At 42.6% G+C, this 8564-nt stretch overlaps 1 pseudogene; it reads right to left on the bottom strand.

Moving 5' to 3' along the window:
- Positions 1-2472: 2472 nt before the first annotated feature.
- LOC147962715 (uncharacterized) lies at positions 2473-6830 on the bottom strand (annotated as a pseudogene).
- Positions 6831-8564: the final 1734 nt, after the last annotated feature.

The following is an 8564-nucleotide window of genomic DNA, read 5'->3' as shown; positions in this document are numbered from 1 at the left end:
TATCTGTATAATGGCTTCTTTTATTTTGGATATATATTATTAAGTCTACATTTATTAAAATTAAGTTATTTCCTATTTCGGTTTGAGTTATGTTTTAAACATGCCAATAAACTATAACCTGCATGCTAAATAGTAGGACACAAACTTAATATTGAACTAATGGCATCGACTTTGGAAGGCCAGTGCGTTGCTACTTCGCACTCGTGAGTATCCAGATGGATCATTTTGTGAAATAAATTATATTGTATTTATTGCTAAAATATGGAAGTTATTTCTCTTGCGTTTTACAAAATAGTAAGCGTGCACGTGCAATGCACGTTCGATAATGCAATCCATTTTCTGAATTCCATCTTCGTCTACAATTTTTTTTCAAATAGGCAAAGCAAAAAAATGGAATGAAATTTGTAATGAACAACCATCACTGTACAACATGATAAGTGCAATATTTTGCAACATTAATTGTTTGAAACGAATACTCTGATAAATATTTTCAGTCTATTTTTAGATCATACGTAGTGTTGTGGAAATCCCACCAGTACAATGATCAAATCATCAAATATCATCTAATCAAACACATGTGTAAAATCGTGTAGTACAAATGTACAGCAAGGTGGACAACATGTTCCTCTCTAATTGCTTATATGCTTCTTTAGATCCAGAGTCCATCAAAAAGAAAAGTCTTCCAATCTACATGTGATAGGCTAGAATGTCAACAACATAGAAATTGCATAATAATCATATTCAGAAGAAAATTAAAAGATCATAATTAGACATTTTATTTTCACACATTGGTGACACTTATTTGGGATTAGTATAGCACCAAAATAATTGCTCTAACATTACATGTGGACATTTGCCTAAAAATAAAATTAAAAGGCAGCAATAGTCCAATCCAAATTTCTTTAGAATATGTTAGTGAAAATTGCAACTACCTATAAACGATTTATAAAACATGTCAAAAATATTCCAACGCTGGAAAGATCTCCTGTACAAGGAATGCAATCTCTCATTCCATGACCAGAAAATACCACACGCCATATGATAGGATCAAGGTAATAACAAATGTCTTTAAATAGGACTATCGGGTTCTCCTTAGATATTCACATAGAAATTAAAGAATAAACAATCTGTTACTGAACCAGAATTTTCATACACTCCATTTCATCTGCAGTCTAGTTCGATTGTCATCAGATACCTTGTGGACATAAGAAAATCTACACAAACAAACAAACCTGCAATTTGCTTGTAGTTACATACACAATGTTGATAAGAAAATCGGCACAACCAAATATTAGAATTAACAACTCAGGACATCAAGCATGTAAACATAGAGGTATGGACGTAAGTGCAATCAATTCTTATAATTCCAAAATGAAGAAGCACGTCGAAACTCTGCTCTGCATACAATCTGGTGTATCTGTCCTACTTGTTCCATTGCCCATTTACATTTTACATGGTATTCTATTTACCACAGTAACTAAATCATGCCCAAAGAACTCAGTCCTCTTAATTCAGAACTTGGTCTACATAAATACATTTGATACCTGCACAGCCAATCGTATTGTCTGGGTGCAACGTACATTTCCTCCACAACAGCCCAACCAATATCCTTTTGATACTGGTTCAAACTACAATGAAATAAGAAATGAAATATCATATTCTCCAGAAGCCGACAGCCTCCTGACGCTGCTGTCATTCTAAGTCAAATCCTTCTTGTCCCGCTACAGCACCACAATACAGGATGCTCGATAACAGCCAACACAAGTTCTCAAGGACCAGACTCCCATGAAATGCAGCATTGTACAATTTGTTACGTCTGAACTATTTCAGATGCGCAGTAAATTCATGAGGGTAAATGAACCAATGCAAGAAAATTATATGTAACCTAAACTGAACTGTTAAGTAATTAGTTTAGATAAGTAAAAGTACCAACTATTAATAAATTTTTCCCAAAGATTGTACACTTCAGCGATCAGACATGTGAGTTGTCACATTTTCCAAAGTCGCACGGGCATTTAAACTTATTCGCAAGTATGCAGGCTATCATTTTATTATTTATTTGAAGTACATATGCAAAATATATCTTCACAACCTACACAATATCCCTCCTGCTACAGCACCAATCAGAATTATATAGTGCTGACCTAGCAGATGATTTCATAGGACAATAAGGTCATCCATAAACTTACATTCAAACATACTATCAAAATACCAAAATAATAACAACAGATATGTTAAATTGCCGTAATACAAAAGATTCATTGCATGTTCCAGGTCTTTATCCTACCAATCAATATATCTGAAGCACATAGTAAGCATGAAAAAGTACGCTTGTAGAATATCTTTAACTGCGAATTTCAAAATATCAAAATAGAAATATATATGTAAATAGACAAATTAAGGTTCATCTTAACCATCGCAAGAGTAAATGCTCTGTCATTACTAAACCTGCCAGTCTATTAAGACCAAACTTCAGCCTGTAAGAACTTCCTTGTAGACGATGTTCTTCATCGAGGTCAGTAAGGACACAGTCGGTCTTTTTCGCTTCTTTGGATTGTCCTTTAGCTTGTTGGCCTTCTCCTTCGGCTTCTCATTCTGAATGAGTATCTTTATGTTTCTCTCCGCGGTGGCTCGAGACAAAGCAACATATAGCTGACCATGAGAGAACACAGGATTGGGTAGATAGACACCAACAATCGGGATGGTCTGCCCTTGAGCCTTGTTAATGGTCATAGAAAAGCTAAGCCTTATTGGAAATTGCTTTCTCTTAAACTTGAACGGAAACATGTCGTTTTCAGATGGGCAGAGAGGTATTCGAGGAAGGAAGACCCTCCTGCCAGCATGTTGTCCAATCACGATTTCTGCATCAATGGTGTTCCTCTCAAAACCTCTTACAACAAGCCTAGTGCCATTACACAGACCATTAGCTGGATCAATGTTCCTTAGAAGTATGATAGGGCAGTTCAGCTTTAGCTTGAGTGCATGCGGAGGAAGACCATTAGGAGTCAATCCATTCAGAAACTCCTGAGCGTAGTAGCCATATGGGTCGTCCTCCGCACTGTCAAAGCTATGGTATATTACTTCATCTCCATGAAAACGCTCTATCATGCGGATGTTTATCTTGTCGACATTGTCATTTGTCGTGGAAAGGATTGCTCGAGATGTCATGTAATTAGAATCAGACATGTTGTCATCTAGACTCGGAAACACGTGGTCAATAAGTTTTTCTAGGTCGTCAACCTTGCCTGTTGACGGCAGACAAATATCTTCAGGGAGTAGTATGTTGCCTTGATTATCTACATCCTCAGTGCCATTGCCGATCCTTAGCAAGTAATCTGCGAACCACGTGTCGTTATGAGCCCTCATGTTAGTGATGAGCCGAAGCTGCCGCATACCCTTCCACAGATGAGAACTTCGCAGGGTTGCATCAATTATCTGGCCCCGCGACCCCCTTCTAACGACCGGAAGCACCTGCCTAAAGTCCCTGCCAAAAACAACAGTATTTCCTCCAAAGGGTCGGTCACGTATTCCCATGATGTCGCGCATGCTATTGTCGAATGCCTCGACCGCTTGTCGCTTTGTCATGCTGGCCTCGTCCCATATTATCAATGAGGCCATCCTTAGCAGCTTGGCGGTCCCACTCTGCTTGGTGAAGCTGCACGAGGCTCCATCATCACAACTCAATGGAATCTTGAACCTCGAGTGGGCAGTCCTGCCTCCAGGCATGATAGAAGCGGCGACACCCGACGTCGCGGTAGCGATACCAATCTTGCCCTCGCTCCTCACCTTTGCAAGCATCGCCCTGTATAGGAAGGTCTTACCTGTACCTCCAGGGCCATCAACAAAGAATACACCACCATCACCGCGTTCAACAGCCGTTAATATCTCGTCGAATGCGGCCCTCTGTTCCAAGTTCAGGGAAGATGCCAACTTAGTGTCATCCATGTCGAACTCAACGGTTGATTCCTCGACGACCTCTCTTGCCTCGCCCTCTGTTGGGTCAAACGCATCATCTATGCATGGAAGAGCGAAATCAACAATGTCTTTACCCATGGACTGCAACATACCCCTAATGTCTAGCAACACCATCTGCTCCACCTCGTCAGGGGATGTGCGTGATCGACGATAGTCATCTGACATAGGCTCGAGGTGCCTATCCCATAAACCACCCACGTCGCCTGGCTCGCAGTGCACCAAGATGGTTGCGAAGAGCCTCCTAAGAGAACATGGCATCGCCCACTGCTCAGCCTCAGTAAGACAGTCGTCCAGCGTGTTGTCTGCCTCGATGAGTCCCAACCTTTCAGTAGCCTCTCTAAAGCTCCCACATAGCACGCCGTCCATGGTGAGCAAGTCGTCAAAGGATGTTTTGCCCGTAACATGGTTTAGCAACACACGCAGATAGTATCGGCCCCCCTCGGCAGGATTGGCAGACACGATGCGACCTATTTGAAAATGCTCGACCCGCGGCTTCCAAAACTTCTTTTTCTTCTGCCACGTGAAGCTTCCGGGGAAATCCTTGTACAATATATTTCTAGCCCGAGGGTGTTCCTGGTTAGCCTTGAAATACTCCGTTAACATGGATTTTGAATTATTTTCTGAGGCGACAACATTTTTCAAGTCAGCCTGGGCATTGAATGCGACCTTGTGCATATTCGGGAGATGAAGAGGCAACTGCAATACAGGAGGGTAGTTGGCGCAAAGTGGAAAGCCAAATATCCTCCACATAGCCTTCGGAGGGGTGATCCACCTTGCGTCAACGTATCTCTTGATCTCATCAATGTTACCATCGGCGTCGGGCTGGTCGATGCTGAAAGAAGCCTTATCATGGCCCTTGTAAATGTACTTGTAAAGATATTTTACGGCCTTTATGCTCGAGCACACCTCAACGTTGATGTGGCAATTGAACATCCGCAGAAGGTATGGTTTATAAGGGACAACCCATCTGTTATCTAACATCTTCCCTCGGACCTTAGCACGCCTTCCATCGTCTCTATGTCGATAAACTGGGTACGAGTCCTTCTCCTGTGCTGTGTTTTTCATTGAACGACCGCGGGTATCTGCATTTGCATCTGTTTTCTTGCATGCAAACAATCTTCGGGTTTAGAGCACCGCACGGTCCGTGCATCATATGTTTTACAACCATTGCATACAATTCCGGATACTTCTGCTTGTCTGGGAGCTCTGCGGAAATGAGTCGGTCATACTGCTCAGGGACAATAAGCTTATATGTTGAGCCCATGATCAACAGAAAATGTGCGTGTGGGAGGACCCTTTTTTGAAACTCGACAACATATACATATGCGATAACAACACCCAGGATGTTCTTCTTGAACAACATGTCCTTCATAGCATCTAGTTTGCCAAAGAACACGCGAGCCACAATATCAGGTCGGTCTTGCGCCGTCTGACCAGGCAGCAACTCATTCGTTATCTCTTCCCATTTTGGATTGCAAGTCATGGTCAAGAAGATGTCAGGCTTCCCGTATGTATGTACAATTGCCATGGCATCCATATGCCTCTTCTTCATGTCGCGGTCACCACCAGGGTATGTTCCAGGGAGAACTATTCTTACCTCAACAGCGCTTGCTCGTGTCTCCCCCGATGTGATCGCATCAACAACCCCTTTATACAAGTCGGCACGAATCTGCGTATGGTTCTTCCTGTACCACCTTAACCGACAACTTTCAATCTTGACGTACATGTCGACGGCCCATCGCTGCAACAGGCGTGCTCCACAGAGTATGGGATTAAAGATCGCAGGCCGTGTCTGCAGCATGTAACAGTAGTAGTCTCTGACAGAGACGCACAACCTGCTGTTGCCCTCTGCACATGATTGAGTACCATCAAAATGAGGATATAATCGACAAATAAAATAATATTTCTAGCAAAATGGGACGCAGACGGCATACCTGCATCCTCATCATCATCATGGACCAGTTGAGGATTTAGTACAACCTCCCAAGGAACATCACGTTTAGGTAGCTTCGGATGCCAACCTAGTTCCCCCCTTGGATAGAATAGGGGATAAGACAAAGGGTCATATGCTCCGGAGGTCACACGTATACTGTGCCTTTCGTTGTTGTTACCACAAAGTGTTATCCTCCGGTCAAACCTTTTAGCTATGTCGCTGCCCTCATCCCAAATTGCAGCGACATCAGATGACAACGGTCTGTTATATCTTCTTTCGTCAAGCCTTTTATCGGTGTTTAGGTCTATCCTCTAATCATCCAGGTTGTCCTTGTGTGCACCCAAACTCCTAAATTGCTGGGAGTACGGGTTTTCTTTGAGTGTGTCTACTAACTTCTTCACGACATCCTGGTCTAGTTGCTTGGTGGCCGCCTTACGATGAGTGATGGTTGGGTCATCATCAAAGAAGTACAACTGCAGATGCTCAGGACGGGAGCTAGGCCCGAACGAATGCACATTGTGGTAGATGGTGCCGTGTGCCCGGAATGTGTACACCCCAGACTTCATGTTTGTGTAGTTCTCATCAAGGCTGACGCCAAGGGTTGTGAAGGCGAAATGCCCGTTGAAGAAGCGTATGTTATCCCGAAAATGTCTAGAGTCTGCATCCATGCTTGACCATAGCCTCATCAGCTCTGGGATTGGCTCGGGTTGTTGAAGTTCGATCTGGCCACTGCGACAGCAGAAACCATCAGTCTCAGACACAAACTTTTTGGCCTTGCAGTGTATGCAGTTTGCGTCGAGCTTCAGGATGTGAGTGGTATCTGGGATGTTTGTGTAGACAAAGTCTAATGGATCATCCTTGGAAGGTATAGCAGACGACATGATCGCTTCCTCGTCATCCTCCAAGGTGTCATTATCGGATCCTACGTGAATTTGTTGAAACATGATGTTCAAAACATTATTAAATACGAACTATAATAATGTAAAAGATCCACGAACTCATAGTTTATCGCTGAGAATACCTTCCCCGCGAAACATGTAGTACTCCTCATCCATAAAGTCGGATGGTGTCGTCTCATCGCCCATGATGCAGTCTCGGAACCCATCGATGTCGTCTGCATTATCTCCCAGACGAATGTGACAATAGACAGCGTCATGTCAGATGATGGTTGCTGAGAATGAGCACAAATATGTACTGCCAATGAAATTCTGCATGATCGTCAGAGGGTCACCATCAGATGAATCATCTATGGAGGCCAGAGAGAGGGGTTTTGTCTGGGATAAGCTTGCTAGGTCTGGACGTGGGAGTGCGAGGGATTCTTTGCACGGGGTCTTTTTTTGGAAGCATAAACTGCCTTTCTTTTTGCACTTAACTCCCCCTTCGCTTTGCTGCATGCCCTCCATTCTCGCAGCGTGCTGTTTTTTTCTTCAAGATCGATAGCTCCGTGCTCTAGATGTTTCCGATATGTTGCTCGCCTCCGCGCGTTTGATTGCTCCATTTGATCATGAGTTAAGTTAGTTATGCCCTGCTTACCACGCTGCTTCCTAGGTAGTTGGTTATCATGAATGACATCTGTTGTGATTGTAGTGGTATGAGGCAAGACCGCCTCATCTTGTGACAATGACGTATAGGTGGACCTAGTTGGGTCGGCTGATTATACAACAGTATAAAACGCTAATTAGTACTGCATTAATTGGTAATTGATACAAAAGGTGCCAGCAGATTATGTAGGTCATATCATCTGACTCCTTCCGTTTATTTTCATAAGGTCTTAATGTCTAATCAAAAGTCATATGAGCGATAGGTGGAACACTGAGTTTATAAAGCTTCTTTAGCATGCTTACTTATTAAAAATATGTATTCAAAAACATTAGGAATATATATACTATCAAAAGGGAGCTGAATCAAAAATCATTCTAACCTGTACTTGTAAGGGCAGGAAGGTTATCATCTTTGTGATTCACGGTAGCTCGCCCTAGAGCCTTGATCTGGCTATTTTTGTGCACAACAAGCTTAGACTCCGCTTGTACCCCATTAATGATATCACCGAGAGCGCTCCGTGTCACATTTTGCATACCTGCATTATGGTTGCAGGTGTCATGCTCAATGATTCTCAGATAATAATCATAATGTTATCAACAGAGGGAGTATAATCAATAGACGTCGGCCTGTAATATAGAAATAGTCGTACCCGACATGTCAACAAATTTCATATTTTGATGGAGATGCTTGCCGGCGGCGTCATCATGCTTTTTTCGAGAACCATCTATCAACGGAGCTTTCATCTGTTCCTTGTTAATGTCAGCATTTTCCTTGTTCTTAAGATACGTTGCCCGTCTCCGCGCATTAATTAGGTCCCTCTTGTCATCTAGTAATAGATGCATGAAGGTGTGAGAGTAGTGAATGCATGAATGTACAGTGTCTTGATTTAAAATCAAACAATCATACCAGGTATTGAAAGGTCAGGTTGACTTCCATGCTGTATTTTTTCTGCTTCCTCTTCTTTTTTCCTCCGATAAGCAGCTCCTCTGGGCGTTTATCTGCTCCCTTTTTTCATCAGACAAGATAATTTTCATAGAAGGTTTGGAGACACTCACGACAGATCTTGTAGTAATGTGCTTGGATGTTGAACCGGATTGGGTTAAAACTTGAGGAG

This window comes from Triticum urartu, chromosome 7A (genome assembly GCF_056163025.1).
Source record: "Triticum urartu cultivar PI428250 chromosome 7A, HENAU_Tu73, whole genome shotgun sequence".
Lineage (NCBI taxonomy): Eukaryota > Viridiplantae > Streptophyta > Magnoliopsida > Poales > Poaceae > Triticum > Triticum urartu.
Note: the sequence above shows the minus strand (reverse complement) of the source record. Positions and strands in the feature narration are given on the sequence as shown.